Source organism: Strigops habroptila, chromosome Z (genome assembly GCF_004027225.2).
Source record: "Strigops habroptila isolate Jane chromosome Z, bStrHab1.2.pri, whole genome shotgun sequence".
Lineage (NCBI taxonomy): Eukaryota > Metazoa > Chordata > Aves > Psittaciformes > Psittacidae > Strigops > Strigops habroptila.
In genome coordinates, this window is record NC_044302.2 from 10,166,058 (window position 1) to 10,184,262 (window position 18,205).

At 35.6% G+C, this 18,205-nt stretch overlaps 1 protein-coding gene across 3 annotated transcripts in view; it reads right to left on the minus strand.

Moving 5' to 3' along the window:
- CDH11 (cadherin 11) overlaps positions 1-18,205 on the minus strand; it is an 83,316-nt gene that overhangs the window by 41,980 nt on the left and 23,131 nt on the right. For all 3 annotated transcript variants that reach the window (XM_030469753.1, XM_030469752.1, XM_030469754.1), the window contains one exon: positions 1,384-1,514. The gene's annotated coding sequence lies outside the window, so the exon portion shown is untranslated. The remainder of the gene's footprint in view (positions 1-1,383; positions 1,515-18,205) is intronic.

Sequence of the window (18,205 nt, forward strand, 5' to 3'; positions counted from 1 at the left end):
AACTAATTTAAGATACTTTGCTGTGTCTTCCTGAGACCCGTATATGAATTTGAAACCTAGTCAGGAAGTCTTCAGTCAAACCAAACTCACTTTAACTTCATTCACTTAAAAAGCTATATCTGAACAAGAACTGAGCATTGTTTGCAAAATTTGGCTCGTTTTTAGACAGGATAAGAATCTCATATGCTGAGCTACAGCTCTTCCTCAGAAGGAAAGGAATTTACACATTTCTACCGAAGTTAAATTGAATGCTATTGGTGTCACTGTCAAATATACTCTGTTTCAGCCTGATACTAATAGCTGCAGCCTACCTTAACAAGTCAGTGAATACCATAAACATATATCCTATATAGCTGCTCACAAGGATGTTTAAAGTATACAGCCCATTTGGCTGCCAGAAATAAGATCATCATCATTCAAGGACATTTACACAGAAATGAAGCATCTGTCAAGCAGAACTTGAGTGCACTGAATGCAAAAACTGTGGATGAGTCAACTAGACAAAGAGTTTTAATATCCTGGCTTTGTACTCTTTATCCTAGATAATTCAGGTGGGATCATGCCTTTGATTCTGTAAAAATTATAGTATTTACATATTTATTATCTATTACATTTAATGTGTTTCTGTATTAATTTTTTAAAAAGCATAGATACTCCTTTAAGGGTACCATTCTCACCTCTGTGGAATCACTGGTTTCAGTGATAGCACAACTGAAAGAGATGATATGAAAAATTAAAGGCATCAGAGCAGCAGATACAACTATTTTTAGGTCTAGAGTTTCCCATACTGCTCTTTTTCCAAACTTTCCACAGCCACCTTCTCTGAAGTGCAAAGGTCACGACTGAATTATTTTTCTAACCCAAGTCTGAGTAGTTTTATTAAGCTTAGTGGTATTGCACAAAATACCAGAGAAATAAACCAAATATGGAATAAATGAGTCACTCATGTAGGCCTAGAATAAGAAAAGTATGAATCCTTTTGACTGATAAAATCAAATTGGAAAACTAAATATTAGATAATTCCTTATATTTCTCTTCCTCAGTACCATACTGCTGTGAGTTTTCAAGAAGTTCTCTAGTGTTTTAAACAAGAAATTAAACAAATGTGATCCAAAAAATGCATGTTATCAAGCTGTGCTTTACCAACATAGCAGGATGGTCAGTGTCCAGCAACATCAGTTCTCCTGAGTGACAATCAAGGCCAATAGATAAACTCTACAATGCATAAGAAAAACCAGCAGACAGCACGCAACAGGCGAGGGATGAGTCATTGAAGAAATATTCCTTATATTGTACAAATATTGTAGACACCCTAGAAACAAGAGACTAGCTGTGCATATCTGACATCACTCAGAAGATCATACACTTGAATGCACTACTTACCTTCAGCCACTGGAAACTTGTTGCCAATGTACGTAGCATATTCCACACATTTGAAATGACACTTACTGAGACTGTGATGACAACTCAGAGGTAAGGTTTCTGCTACCACTTATCCAGTACTTCAGTTCTGGCTGCAAAGAATGAAAAAGTGCATTTGAAATCCAATGCAATGTAGGTACCATAAGAAAAGAAAACTAAACTCTGGCCTATAAACAATCACAGTAGCCTAAAGATCATTTGAAGACTAGCAAAAGAAATACTCAGTGTGATCTACTGTTATGTACTGATGTAGACACTGTATTTCTGATGCTCATTTGACACCTTGATAGACTCTTAAATGAATTTTAGGACTAGTATTCATTCTAGCCAAAGAAATCAGGCTAGATCACCCAGTATTTTAAAATTTTTTAATTGAGAATTTATAGGAAGAATTATTGCAAAATAGCTTCTGTAATTTGGGTTGCTACATGCAAATCAGTAATTTTTTGCAGTATTTAACTGTTAAAGCCATTTCATTTATATTGATCCTCCATTTTATACCCACTTCTCATCCCCACTAAAGCAACCAAGTTTTAATTGTAAAAAATAGTTCAGCAGCACAGCTCAAATTTCAAAGTTGCTAGCAAAAGCATTGAGGAGAAATTAATAGACATTGACTGAATATTACATATACAATATTGCAGTATTACACAAACATGTCTCACACTCACTCCATCAAACAAAGAAATAATATCACATGGCTTCTATGCCAGTTGTGACTGCGGATACGTTGACTCACGGTTTTAAAAATCTGTGATACACGTTCAACAAAAACCACATTCCTAGAAAGCAAATTTTGCTAAGGTAAGCTCTATCAAGTGAGGTATGTTTTGTGTGATGACCCAGTCACTAATATATAAAGCATCTGGTTTATAAAAATACTCTACACATGCAATGTATTTATGCAATTCGCTATGAAGTACATATGGCATTTTAAAATATGCTCATTTTGCATGCAAAGTCTTCAGTCCCAGAAGACTCTTTTGAACTAATTCACTGTTAATATGAATGAATGAAAAGGATTAAAACTGAATAAACTTTCTCATTTTGATAATTTGTTCAGTATCGTCACAGATAACATCTTTACAGATGACTTTGTAGCTCAAGATTCCTTTTCGCCCAAGACATTTGAAGTTGCTTAAATAAGTATTGCTCAAAATATCCTCCTACATATCCCTGTTGTCTAATTCTTTTGAGATCTGTTTTGCTTTTAAAAGCAGCAAATAGTTAATAGATATTACCAGTCCTCAATCTGACCTGCTTCACTATTAAGCTTTTTTCTATGCATATACCTACTACCAGTGAAGTGCCCATGCACATAATAGTTTAACTGTCAAGACTCCATTTTCCAGTTACACCGCATTTAAACAGACATCAGAGATTACAAATCAATATTTTTTTCAGCACTAATCAGTATTTGAAGCAAATAAATCATCATATTAACATCAAGTAAGGAGAAACTCCTCCAGATATAAATTTTCAAGAAAAACACAATCCAAGACAGCTGAATGAATTCCATCATTATAGCACAAGAAATAGTTTAGCTGATGAATTGAGATGTGGGTATCAGATACTACTTTTACACATATTATCTTCTTTATTTTCATATTTTCTGCTGCTGCTAAACATGGCTTCAATAGTAAGGATCTTCTTACTCTATAACCTTTACAGAAGGCAGAAAAGCTAAAAGAAAAACAACTGCTGTATTTACAGAGGGCTGTTTCAAAGTCCAATTATAATCATAAGAAAATTAAAAAAAAAAAGTAAAAAAAAAAAGAAACAAACAGAAATCCATTAAACAGTTCCAATGTTCCAAATAGATTTGACATAGTGGCACTTTACATCAAACTTCCTAACTAGACTTTTTTTTTTTTTTTTTTTTTTAAGTAAGCCGTGGCTTCAGAGTCAGTTTATACAAAGTGACAACTAGAACAATTTTGAAATGTTGCTAGTTAGAGGGGAAAAAAACCAACGCAAACCCATTGTCACTATAGTAATTATTTCACAATGCCTGATGTTAAATGGGCAGTCCTGTGGCCTAAGAAGCAGCTGAATCCTGCATTGTCTTTGCACGATAAAAAGATTTGAAAGCCTGAAAAGCAGAGGAATGGAATCTCACAGCTTCTTAGACTTCGCTCTGAAAGGGCCATTGTAACATCATCATAAATCCTGGGCTCCCCAAGCACTTGACAACTAAAGCAGTGGACAATAGAATTCTTGTGTTGAACAAAACACTCCTTGTCTGCCAAAGGGCTTATCTGCTTCATTTACAAATATCTTTCATTGTACCAAAATAATTCCCTATTAGAAAAAGTATTAGGAACAGCACTAAATAAATATTCACAGCTTTGTGGTCTGTTTGGCAAAATGAATAAACTACTACAATCAAGAAGCATGCAAAATATGAGATTTAAATCAAGGAAACCCAAAACAATCTCAAACCTCTCTTTATTTTCCTTTCTTTATTTCTCCTTGTCCTGATTCCATGTAATTACACTGAATACACATTTGTGCCTATAAAAAAGACCTAGGTACATTACACTCACTAAATAAAGATTCAAAATATTAGAAATCTTCAAAGATATCAGATTTGAGCAAAATTGTATTCAGTGTCTTTTTAAAGTTAAATATTTCCAGAAGAGCAATTACAGAAATAAACTTGGGAACATATCTGAGAGTTTAATTAAATAGACATAAAATACTTACAGTCACAAAAGGATTTAAACTGTAGATTTATAACTACACGTTTAGCTCTCCGTTACTGAGAGGCATTAGTGATCAGTTTCTGAAATGAAATAGTTGCCAGATTATTGCAACTTTTTTCAAGCCCAATGAAAATTCTAGCAGCTATCACAGAAATGAAAGAAACAAAAATGTTCCAAATATATATGTATATGCAACTTCAAAAAGCATTTCTAACATAGTCAGAATTCCATTGCATCAGGTTTCTACATAAACAGTTATTTGCTTACAACTTACTAGAAAAGTGCTTATGGAAAGACAGTTTACACTGCACACAATTACTAAGGAAAACCTTAATCTAAAGTATTGCTCAAGCAAACAGTACTGACCATATTCAAAGTGTCAGAGTAATCTGTATGGCTGAATTAAAACTTGAAGAAGTTGAAACTTCTTGACTGAATTATTGCTCATCAATTACTTATTCAAATCCAATATGGAAACAATGTTTTTACACAGCCTTGGAAAATAGGCTGAGTGGCTGAATAGCTTTTTTTCCCTGTGTCTAATTAGTACAAGCCTATAAAACATAGAGGTATTTCTAACCTTCATATTAAACAGATATTCAAGTGAGGAAATTAAATATTCAGAATGTACATAATAACCAATAAGAATACTGTTAAAATGCAAAAAGAGAGTCTAAGAGCATTTAAAATAAAAATAACATTACAAGGTTTAAGCTCACAATCACAAAACAGAATCCAAGATTTAGGAATATGTGAGCTGTCCATGGTTTCCACCAGGAATTTGTAGTCTGACCCTGCCACACACCGCTTAACCTTGGAACCATATCTAAAAGGAACAAAGGCACACTATAAAACATTTCACCTATGAAAAATGTACCAGTCAGTATAAAAATCAGAGGAAAGAGACCTTAATTCAACCTCCCACAAGCCAGCTGAGTACCTCTACTGTTTGGGTGCAGAGTTTCACCATTTTTTCTCTCACCTTCTCTCCTCAATGAATAATTAACTGTTCAAGTCAAGTAATATGAATCCCCACATGCAGCAACCAATATCCGTCCTAGAATAATGTAGGTGGGAAGGGACCTCTGGAGGACATCTGGTCCAACTCCACCACCTAAAGCAGTACCAATTTCAGTTACTTTAGGTTATTAAGGCTGTCACTTCATTAATGTTAATAGCTGAAATTAGCAGTATGACCAAGGTCACTGTGTGAACATGAACATTTTAAGGGCTTACCATCTTACGCTGAAAGATGATCACATGAAAAGTAATACAACAAAACAAAGAGCAAGAATTGCATTACAAAGAATGCAATTATATCTGCCTTATAAATACATACATGTGCAATTTCAGGGACTGCTGGCAGGCCAGGGCCAATGACTTTGATACCTGACCACATTTCGGAGTCAGGAGACATTTGCAATGCTCTGCGTATGCTCCTGAGCACCCAGAAAACATCCAGCAGACTTAAGATGTAGCTTGTGTTGAGCAACAGTGATGGAGAACACCTTTCCTCTGTTATTGGCTGCCACCACCATGATGTTTGAATACTTCAGATTGTTTTTGCTACCTCCTGGTTCTGAGGTAGGAAAGTGTTAAAAAGTGTTACACAGCACAGACTTCAGCCCTGGAGGAGCTAAGTTTTCAACCTATGATTTGCGTAAGGCTATTGTAAAATGAGGCTTGAAAACAAATTTTGAACGAAGCAGTTGTACCATCCTGTACCTTCCTGCACCTTCCTGCAGAAGGAAAGAAGGACCTTGCCACGCAGGGGGATGGCTTGTGGAAGGCAGGACATGCAAGAAAGGCAGGACACACAACAAAATGGCAAAACCAAAGAGCTGCAGAGGTTTCACACAAACAAGGTTGTGTTCAAAGCAGGTAAACAGTGTCTTTCTTTTTCTTATGAACTATTCTGATTTCACATTATACTCTCTACCAAAATATTTTCCCTTGGTATTCCCATACCTTCACAATGCTGTTGAGCGCTGACTAACATTCAGCAGGTTGCAATGCCACAAGAAGGGAATTGGTGAGACTGGCTGCTTACAAATCCCTTGTATTGAAAAGTAGTTGACTGTCCTGAATATTAAGCTGCTAGACATGGAAAGACATGAACGATGGCAGAAATCAACAAACTAGAAGCAGAATAGCTGTATGCTCTCACAAGAGACAAAAATAAATTTTAAGGCTTTTCAGAATATTAACAGACCTCAGATTAATGCCCAAATCTCACCTGTTCAAGGCCAAATTAAATAGCAGTCAGAGAAAAGGTTCATGTGGGCTCACAAGGAACAAATTAGCCTCCTTCAAAAAATCTCTTTACAGATCACATGAGCACCCAGGCTCTGCACACACACAATACAATATGACTTTATCAGGTTTTTTTCTTGCTTTTGGGTCACAAGTGCCTGAAGGTACATGATAGACCCTTGAGGATAAGGTCTGTATTAATTAGCTTCATGCTGCTTCAGTGTCATCCTATCCAGGTACCAAGAATACAAGCGGATTGGATGGCCTGAAGGCAGGTACGTTCTGTCATTTTTAATATCATAAATCAAGCCCTCCAATGTTTCCAACTTCCCTGAGTTTCTTCTAAAAAGTAAATTTGGAAGAAGAGGATCCACAGCAAGTAGATACATACTTTTTATACATACATGCCTGTACATATATGCATGTAAGCAAATCTTAATAAAATACTTTATACAACTTTTTCATGCATAAAGAAATATTCTTGTGCACCACACTGTACATAATTTGAATTCCCTGCATTTGGAAAAGATCTTCATTTGCCCTCTAAAAATTTGACTTTTTATATTTGCTGTCTAACATATAAACTTCTGTTCTTGAGCCACCACCAGTAAAATGCCCATATATGTTCTCTCTTGGAAAAACGTATTATACATACAAACCATTTAAAATCAATTACTACCATTGCAAGAGGCACATAGAATTACTCCACAGTCCTCTAAGTGATGCTGGAACTCAGCAGCAGATGACAGAAATTGATAGAGTGGGATCTTGCAGATTTTTGTTTTTTCTTGCTTGTTTCCTTTCCATGTTATTTTCATATTCATATTCTTTGGTGCTTTTCTTCCACTAAACACAAATGGTCAGATCCTTCCTCTGGAGCAAAACTATATCAAAGACTGTCTTCACTAGCATTTGGCTCTCTATTTATCTTATTTTTCTCTGCTGACAATTTCAGTAGGTTGTTCTCTATTTCTTTCCTCTGGCTTTCTTCTGCTCTCTTTTATCAACCTCTTCTAGTGATCCTAAAAGAAAACCTAAAAATTGAGAGCCACTGAAGTATATGCTGAATGCCCCCATTAGTCAAGCTGTAGGGGACACACAGAAGTGAGAAAAAAAGAATCAACTAACCTTTCAAAAAAATCTACAAAATCATCCTGCTGGTTCCAGGTCCACTAGATACACTCAAGAAAGAATAATTCCGGGACATCAGAGATACCATTAAGGAAAATGGCACAGAATTCATCCAAGAGGCTCAAGGAAGACAGAGTTCTTTGGTCTTACAGACATTTTTTTCCTACACTTTCTCCCTTTTATTAATAAATAAAGAAAAAAAGAGTTGTTCAGAGTCACCACAGAGATCTGACATTTCTGAATTTCTGTGTGCCTCATTCAACTCACTGAATATCTCTGTCATCCCAAGAAAGATACATGATTCATTCTGAGAAATCTATTGCAAACCCAGCAATGTCCCTTCAAAGCTTTTTAAAAAAGTTTAATTCAGTCTTATTTCTGGACTGAATACACCTCTTTCCCTATTCTACCACATCCTCCTCCCAAACTCCCACAGGTCATAGCTTGTCTAGATGTAGGAAGGGTGAAAGGAAGGGAAAATGGATAGTAAACTCATATTAGGTCAACCAAAAGAGATTCAGTCTGTCTTTCCTAGTCGTCTTTTCCTCATTTCCTTTTGTGTTTTCTCAAAGGACATTATACAGTTGGCTTCTCAACCAAGGACAAGGCAATGTCAAGCACATTAATTTGTCCATGAAACAGTCTTAAAGTGTTGACAAAATGAAGCTTAAAAAACATGAAGACAGACAAGCTAAACATTACCGATTCCAAACCCAAGCCTCTTTAAAAGATACATTTCAATTTTCAGGACTGAACAATACTGACCAACTGATGTGCTGATACTATCATCAACTATATAATTTTTAAGAGATGGTAATTAAAGATACAGAAAAATATCAGTAAGTATAGAATTTGGAAGATGTGCAAGAACTAAGAGCATTTCATGATGCCTGGTGTGCAGTTTCTACTCATAACTAATACAACTTACAATGTTCATAGCAAGGATGATAGAATTTCAGCAATGTTCATAGCAAGGATGATATAATTTTCCACCACCTATAATTTCAGGGTATTCCACTCCAGAAATTATAATATACTTCTATTTTTTATGGAGTTATTTTGTTTTTTGGTAATATGCCCACCTATCTGTTCTTGAGAGCTGAAACATAAATACAGATCTGTATTTCAGCTGCATCATGTAATGAAGTGCTTGTAACACTGAAGTTCACAGCCAAAATTAAACAGAATATTTGACAATATTAATATTTAACATTTGTCTGCTATTCATTATGCCTCCCAAATACCAACAAGACTTTAATTTTCTGTAGTGTAATTATTGTAAGCTATGAGCAAGTGCATTATGAGGTTTCTTCAAAACAATGATTGTGAAATAGAAATATGCATAACCAAATAATAACAGAGCAAGTGCTCTGCATATTCAGGAGAAACTGCACAATTAGGAAAGAACTCCTACTGACATCAATGGGAATTTTGCCTGATGGAGATAGTCCTAGGTGTAATTAAAGCATTTCCTTAAATAACAATAAATGAGCTCCAGAGTGTTAAAAAAATCCAAGCAACAACAACAAACAAACAAACAACCCCCTCAGTTGGTTGAAACTTGAGAAACTATATGCACTATTTTAAATTATTTCAGAAATGCAGCTACTCCGTAAGTTTCAGTTACTTTCTTTTAGGACTCAGCCAGGAGTGCCCAGTGTTAACATATCTAGACAAAAAGGAAGACTGCATACGGAAATAGCCTAATGCCTAATAAAAATCAAAGATAACATCATAATAACGAAAGAAGTCTCTTTGCTAGCTGTGCAGACACATGACTTTCCAGCAAAAGCATGGAAAGGTCTATTTGCTAAAAGCTTATCTAAAATCATATAAGTAATAATTTTCATACAGCAGTAACTCTCTTCCTTTTCAACTGAACTGGACAGAGATGGAAGAATTTTCCAGGCCATAATTTAAAATCTCCTGGGTGGCCTTGGGCAGATTTGCTGGGAGTATCTACACAGTATATTGCTGGCAGATGTGAGCTTTTTCTGCCCAAGTTCCAAGCTGAGTTGAAGCTGAATAAATGTGGTTAGCACAGCACAGTGTGCCCAACCCACCAAGTCCTACTGTGAGTCGAGGCATATGAGCTTGTGATCAGACCTGCTAATTCAGATTTGGCACCGTGATAAACATGTTTGTGTAGCTCTGGTGGGCTGAGATTCCATCTGCCAACAATAGAATTTGTCGACATGCCCTCTGCTCCTCAGCTCCATCACTAAAATGGAGATAATAATTAACACCTGTATCTGAAAATAATATTGTGAAGGTAAGTTAATTTAATCTAACAATGAATGTTAAGATGCTCTAAAACTAGACTCATATAGCCATATAATTACTACTTAAGGGAGTAAACCTTTTTGCATATTTATGCTATGGAACTGAGCCAAAATAAGACTCTATACATGCTTTATGTTCAATTTGGTGAGCTCTCCATTTGGATAATATAAATAGATACTCACATCTTTGGTATTATCTTCAGGTTCATAAGACTTATGAGTATTGACAATTCAACATATCTAAACAAACCTCTTATTTTCAGAAAGTGTCAACCTAAGTGAGTTACATGGAAACAAGACACTTAATAATTTTACATAAGAGTGTGGACAACTTCGCTTCAACACCTTGCTCAATCTTCAGTCAGCATTCACAGCAATTGTAAATTATAATGTAGTTCTTTTTAACAGAGAGCATTCTACATGCTAAATTATGGCTGAACACTTCAGAAAACTCACTTGAGAAGTTTCAAATGGCAATAATATGCTTCCCCACTCCCTTTTTAAAAAGAAATCTGATTATTCATACTGTCAATCTCATACAAAATGTTCATTGTTTTTACATTATTGTTTACTTAATACTGTAACTGTAGTGCACAAAGTAAGACAGAGGATGAGGAATAAACCATGGAAACTCCATTAAATGTTGAATTGTTGAATTTTTCCTTTTATATTTTGCATTTTTTTCTTCGTGGCACAGAAATTTTCCAATCACTTTTGAGAAAATAAACCTCAACAATCCCCCACATCAAGACAATATAATTTTATGAGTGGATACATAAATTATCTACCAAAATACTTTGTGAAGAAATATCTTGCAGTATCGAGAAATACACAATCTTGTAACTCAAAAGGTCAAGATTTCATGGTTTAAAACACTGCACATCCATGAATATGGTACAATAGACAAACAAAAAAGACCAAAAGTTGCAAGTTTCAGAGCAAAACTCTGTGCTGCAAACAGATAAATTTAGATGACAACAGGGAAGCCCACACATCTGTATATCATCAGGGCAAAACACCCTTTCAAAACGCACTGTAAGATTCCCCCACACATGCTTGTACTGGAGCACTGTGTAACTGAGTCAAGATGCAGTCACACACTGCGCTCCTCCTCTCTTGGTATACAATAATCCACCCATTTACCCACGCTTGCATGGTGCAGGCATGGCCTCTGGAAACACATAAACCTGCAAAGCTGTACTTTATGCTACACAGATGTTAATAAGCACCTTAGAAACCAGAAGTAAAGTTGCATATTATCAGAAACATGAAAGACAGGCAGTTGAAAATGAAGTCGTTGAGCTGTACTTTTTCCCTATAGTTTCCAGTACTAAAGTTACCTCATTACAGCACAGAAATATTTCAATTAATTAAAAATAGTAATTGCAGGAAAGGATATTTACAGGGAAGAAAAAAATAATCCAAAGCATCAAAGAGCTTTAGAAGCATAAGTTTTGTTGGCAGTCTTAAGTTCTTACATGATTAAATCACACTGACTTTGAAAAAACTTGTGATTCTATGCATTTGAAGATCTTCCCCCATAATGGTGAACTCAAAAGGTAATAAACTCACATGTGCAACAAAAGTTAAGTGCAACTTTCCAGTACTTTTCAGAAAATGTCATTTACTTTAATTTCCAAAATCAGATCCAGCATAAAATTTATGCTCTAAACTGTATACTTATAAAAGTAGAGAGGAGATTGCTATATGAGCTCTCGTATGTACAGGGTTGAATGACTGTCTAATTACCTTAGGGATATGCCAAGCTCAGGAGCTGTCTCAAGAAACAGCACATTCAGCACATTGCACCATACCGCTGGCAACAGATGTGCCCACTCTTCCATGGCAGGTCAGGGGCTGTAAAGGACCCTAGGCTTGCTAAACTCAGCTCTGAGTAGAACAGAGCAACTTGTGAAATAGAAAGACAAGTTTAGCTGTCTTGAGGAAAAAGGAGAAACGAAAGGAAGCCTTAAGAATGAAGCCAGCAAGCTCTGAAAAGCCAGCAGGCTCCTATGTTAGCCATATGCCTTCATATGTCTGTTCAGTGGGAGTGTTACAGTTCCTGCTGTTCCATTCTTCACTTTTTAAAGAAAACGTTACAAGGCCACAAGGACTTACAAACATTTGCTGTCATTTCTTCTGGGTCAGCCTTAGGAGGCCTGCAAGAATTTAAACATATGGCAGTATTTAGTTGCATGAGGGAATGGGTTGTTTCAGATAAAAGCAGTATTTAGCTCCAAAACAGTTTAATCCACCATAAAGGTTTTAAATATTTTGGCCAAATTCTAAACTTTTCTCATTATATTTTTCACATTATACTTTTTAAAGCAATAGGAGCTTCTCAGTAGAGCCAGTATCATGAAATATTTCACAATATTTTCTACCATCCTCCATACAAATAATATCTTAATCTGGGATTCCAGATCAAATGGATTTGATGTGCGTTTAGATTTAGATTGACTATTGAAATGAAGGCTATTTCCCAAACTTGACAAAGGACACAGAACCTCTGGCATTTTGAACCACAAGATTATTTGAATTGGGTTCTCAACATGTTTCAGGAGCCATACGTATACATTTGCAAAGCAGAAAAATGGGATTTCCAAGGTTTTATCTTGTACTCAGATAACATCGTTCCAAGTCAGTTGCTGGCAAACGTACAATAGCTCACTTGCTGGTATTCTTTATCTCTTGCTGCTAAAAAAAAAAAATTACGTTGTGCACAGAGCTGAGGTTTGTCTCAAGCAATGAATAAAGGGCAGCACAACGTTAAACTCACTCAAAACCACACAGGGAACACACCTGACACAGCTGTACTGACTGGGCTGCAGCATCAGGTGTGGAACATAGTAACCTATGCCACAAGTAAAGGTAAAAGCCCTGTGCCAACCGTTTTCAGTCCAGTGCTTATATCCTTCAATATTACAGCACACTAAGGCAGGAGCCTCCACCACCCTTTTCACCTGCATGCTATTAAATAAGCCACAATCTTCTCTGTTAATTGTATGGCACAGTATTTACAATTAGTCATTTAAGCAGCTGAACTGGAAGGTCGTGCATGGAAAACAAAGATGCAAGAGCCATTCTCTGTTAAAAAATACTTTTTTTTTTTCCCCAAACTATACAGCAGACATAGTTCTTAAAAGGTAGCACTAATCCAGAAATTATGCTTTTCCTAAACTGTTCTGTTAGCAAATATATAATCTAACAAATTAACTGACATGAACCAGAAGTTCAATCAAGCTACTAGTTCTTGCAAGCAGCTACAGGCATTAGGAGTACTCGTGTGTGCCCTTGCACCCATTCTTCCATGCCTGGCAGAGGCAGAGTAATGCCCTGCACCAGGAAGGGACTGGAGGGCAGGGAGGGTTGGCTGGGGTTTTCAAGTGTTTGGCCCAGCACATACCTCAGGAAAAGCTTACACGAAGATTGAGGAAACCATGGGTTTTGGAAGGATTTCTGTGCAAGCATGCTACAGAATTTTAAAACAATGGTCCCCTCTGGTTTTGGACAACTTTTTGAAGCCTAAAAAGGAACCCAAGATTATTTTGGAAAAAATAAGTATAAGAAATTAATTTATGAATTAGTGAGATGGGTAAAAAAATTTTATAGACATTATAAGGGAAAAGCAAGGTTGTCTAATTTTAACAAGTGTAGTGCACAACTAAATGAAACATCTGGAGAAGGAAGTTTAAAAGACATATGTAGTATATGTATGGGCTTCTTCAGGAGTTGATTAGCTGGCAGCAGGCAGGGTTAGGTGCACTATCTGCATTGTTAACCAGACAAATGAAAGTTGCTTATATGTGTTATTTTAACTCAATTATAGACTAGAAAACCAAATATTCTAAAATTCAAAATGAGTCAGAGGAAAAAAATTTAGTCATTACAAATTCTGTGGACATACAAATAATGTGAATAAAATTTCAATGTCAAGTTACTCTTATCTAACTCTCACACTCTCTACTAGACTATCCAAATTTAGTTAGATAACTATCCAAACTGTTGTGGACTTTGCAGTTCTTAAGAAACAGAGCATATTACACCTCATAAAGCTTGGGGGGAAAAAAAGAAAAAGTTTTTCTAACCTTGCTAAAATTAATTTGACATTTCCTGAAAGTTGCTGTCTACATTTAACCTTTCTCCAAAATTATCTTTTGTTCTAAACTATTCAGTAATAAACTGCCTGAGGTATTCTGATACTAAGGGAAGGTAAAAAATGAGTTTCAGAATCCAGTTATCAGCAATGATCACAACCAGGCAAACAAAGATTGCTGTGAATAAGAACCAGTAACTTTAGAGGAAACAGTATATCAAACAAGTACTTATTGTTAGTCACCACAAAACAAATCCTGATGACTTAGGGGTGGAATGATTTGTGCTGAAAAGCTGAAGGTGGAAGGTCCTAAATGTATGGAAAAGACATTGAATAATATGAAGAAACTAGTGTCCTGGATGGAAATTGGCTGCAAAGATTTTAGTCAAATGAACATTTGATGCATTAAATAAAAACTAGTAGTTGAAAACAAATAATCTAACACAGTAATGCCCAACCTTGCAGCTGAACTAAGTGTATGTGGGCCAGACAGATCAAAAGATCTATCAGCAGCATGGGAAAAATAACAAAACAATGAATAAAAGGGACTTCATGACTCACTTTAATGTAATTAAGAAAATGCCATCAGAGAGCTGAAGCCATTAGGTTGTAACTAAAAGGTTAAAAAATAAGTTTTATGTATCCAACGAGTTGCAAGAAGCCTTAACTGCAAACTTTTCGTTGCTTTCAAACCAAAGCTGTAAAGCAATTAAAGCTGTGAATTTTACAGAATTTTTTATAATTAAATATTTATACAAGCACTTGACGTGAAATTCACATTGTTGCTAATATGACAGAAGGCAAGACACACAAGCCCATTTTTATCTTTGAGTAAGGCAAACAATGGCAATATTTTAAGTACCCCAGTGTGAGTTAAAAAGGCATCTTAGATACTTGAACCTACAAATCAATGACATTTTTCAAGGGAGAGGGAAGATGGATCCAGTTTTCGATCTGGACAGAATATAAACAAATGCAAAAATAACAATACGCAGCTTGGAACAGCAGCAAGGCAGTACTGAGTGGGGAGATCCTGCAGGACTGCCAGTTTTCTGTAGGATGCTGGTGGCATGGTAAGGGTTTTCTCAAATATTTAGGTTCAGCGCAGTGTGCAGGGCAATGGGCAATGTCCAGGCAGGCTGCTGCAGCGGGCCAGAGAAACTGTTCTACACAGGCACAACAGTCTGCCTTGTGCTGTGCTGCAGAACCACTGCGATTTATCACGGGGTTCACTATTACAGGTCTTTGTCTTACACAGATGAGCAGCCGTGCTTTGGACTCTTGGAACCAGTTTAGCTGTCAGTTTTATTGAGGAGAACTTAATTCAAACTATCTGAAAGCAGAGAAGAGTTTGCTTCTGTATTTAGCTACCTACACCTATTTAATTTCTTCCTCTTCTATATGATAAGAAATCAAAGATATTCTGATACAGCCATGAGCAATTACAAAAATTATGCAAATATTGCCAATGTATCTACAAATATTCATATAATATTAAATATTTTTATCAGATTCACACATTTTCAGATTCCTTTTCTGCAAATATTTCCCTGAATTCAGATTATCAAGCATGTTCACAGAAACAGCATATTTTACTTAATCATTCATACAGACTTTCAATTTGTAATTGCTAATATTCATGTCAGAAACCTAACTCAAAGAACTACACATCCATTTAGGAAACTCAAGGGTATCACACTGCTTGTACATACCATCAACACAACTCAAAATGCATCAAATGGCTTGCAAAAATTACAAAAATAAAATATTATTATGTTAACAACACATGTTAGTGACCCAGTGCAAGCGGTCTGCTGAGATGAGGAAAGCTGGTGACATACACAAGTGTTTGCTGAGTATTTTTCTGAAATTAACTATTTTTCAAATAATATATTAGTACGTAACTATTGCATAAACTACTGGAAATGGAAAAGCAAGATTACCATCAATTAATTCTTTTTTACAAGTTAACTACCCTCTTATAAAAAAATTAATCTCAACTATACATATACACAAAGTGTTGCTATATTAAATGGAGTCATAATGCTTTATTAAAAGATACAATTCTAGAATAAACAACTGAAAATTAAGTTGATGCGGTTTAATATTGTTCTTTGTAGACCTGATGTACCTCCAGACGAAATCAATGCAAGCCGGTTAAATAAATGCCCTTGGCAGCTACTTTTTTGTGCCTTAACGTATTAGCCATTCTTTTCATGAAATCAATATGTATTAATGATTTTTTTCACTTTTAAAACACTGAAACTGTTTCTGAAAGTCACCAAATGTATACTGTCTTCTGCACAAACATGTAGACAAAAAATATTGACTACCAAGTTCATAATTGCAATAAATTTTCAACTGCTACACTCCCACATTATTCCTTGGTCAATATTTGTATTCCTTTGCCTGCTTGGTGTGAGACTACAGCTGTTTGCAGACACTTTCATCCAGCAAAGCTACCTCTGAGGCAGCATTTGCTCTTATTGCTTAGTTTTCTTAATATAACCTATTCAGCTGAACATGCTTCCATACTCCATCATCATCAACACAACCATGAAAAATCCAAAAACTCAGAAAGAGTTGTACTGTATCTAGTTACATCTTCCATTTATATGAAGGGTTATGAAACATCAAAAGGCCTAGCTAATACTAGATGGTTGCAAAGCTTCCTTAGTTGTCTGTGTTCATTTCAACCATTTGTAATAAATACCCCAAGATTTTTTTAAGACAGACTCTCGATGGCACAATACATGCTAACTTCTTTTGAACTTTCCATACCATGGCTGATACATGTTGTGAGCTAGGTACTATAGAAACATATAGCTCTTTAGACATGTCATAATAAAAAAAAGTAAAGCTCCATCGCGTGTGACATTATATGTTTCATCCATTTGTTTAATTTTAATTTATAAATTCTGATGAAAGGAGAACACATAACCATGATCTTATGGCAAGTTAGGAGCATCTGGTAGGATAAACTGTAATAATTACGGTTAGAATGTTCATTATCTATGTCCAGTTGAATGCCTAACCTTTCTGTTGTCAAATCTAAACAAACTGCAGCCCAATTTTCAGCAATAATTAGCTACAATTAGAAAACTTGATGGCTGCCTCAATCAAAAACATCACAAGTGAGGTTTTGAAATTCCCATCACTTGGGCTGAAATGCAGATTTGGTCAAGGTAATTTTAATTTATATGAAGCCTAATAAAATATATCAGCTCAAGCAACAATTTTTATTATCCAGCAATATAAATGGCTTTGCTGTACTGAAACAACAAACATAATAAAAGCTATTCAGACATCTGATTTATACTCAAAATTCAGTCCCCCAAAATTAGGAAAAAGTAGGTAAGCCAAGCACAAGTTCAACTCACCACTAGAGTTTTTAAGAGAGCAAGCCATCCTGATGTACTACAAGTACTACTCTGTGATCCTGCCAAGATACTAGCAGAAGCTCAGTTTGATTTAGAGCATCTCTGCAGTATTTAGCAAGCACTTCATCCTCCTTCATTACCATTTAGTACAATCCCAAATAAACCGCATACACTTCCAGAGTAAATTCTTCCTGCTCTTAGGAATGAAAAACTCCAATTCAGTAAATTGATATTAACCTTTTTACTGTCACACATTAAACACTAGCATGTTTTCAGTAATAATTTCAGTTCAGATTTTTCTCATGTAGTTTTTGGCTGGAGATAACATATCTTGTAACTGCTATCTATTTAACAAGAGCTAAGGATTAACCAGCTTCACCTGGAAGGCAGGCAAGATAAACTTGATTGTGTCTTTAAGAAGAGCACAACTTTTTCTAGATGTCCAAAATGCCATTGCTAGGATCTCTTCAGCACAGTCATTGCGCTAATGTGCCACCCTGCTTTCATCCCAAGCTAAGATAGTTTTATGTGCTTTAAAATTTAATTTTTTTTTTTTAATTTATCATTTTCACAACCATAAGTATCTTTATAGCATCTGCATTGGTCATCCTTTTCCTGTTTAGGCTTACCTCATCTTTCTTATTATAAATCCCTAAAGCAAGGAATATGTTTTTCTCAACGTGTTATTTTTCTATGTAAGAAGGTGACAAAAATAATAAAATTCAAAGCAGTCTATCAAATATAGAGCAGAAACAAAAATATGGAACATATAAAATTCAGTCAGAACTCACTCTCATACACAAAGAAGAAACCAAATCTGGACCCCATTTTCATTAAATCTAATTTTTTTGAGAAAGAAGAAAAAAAAAACCCCCACAACCAGGAATTCATGCTAAAGGACAATGCTACCAAAAAGAATACATTTGTCAAGCGCTT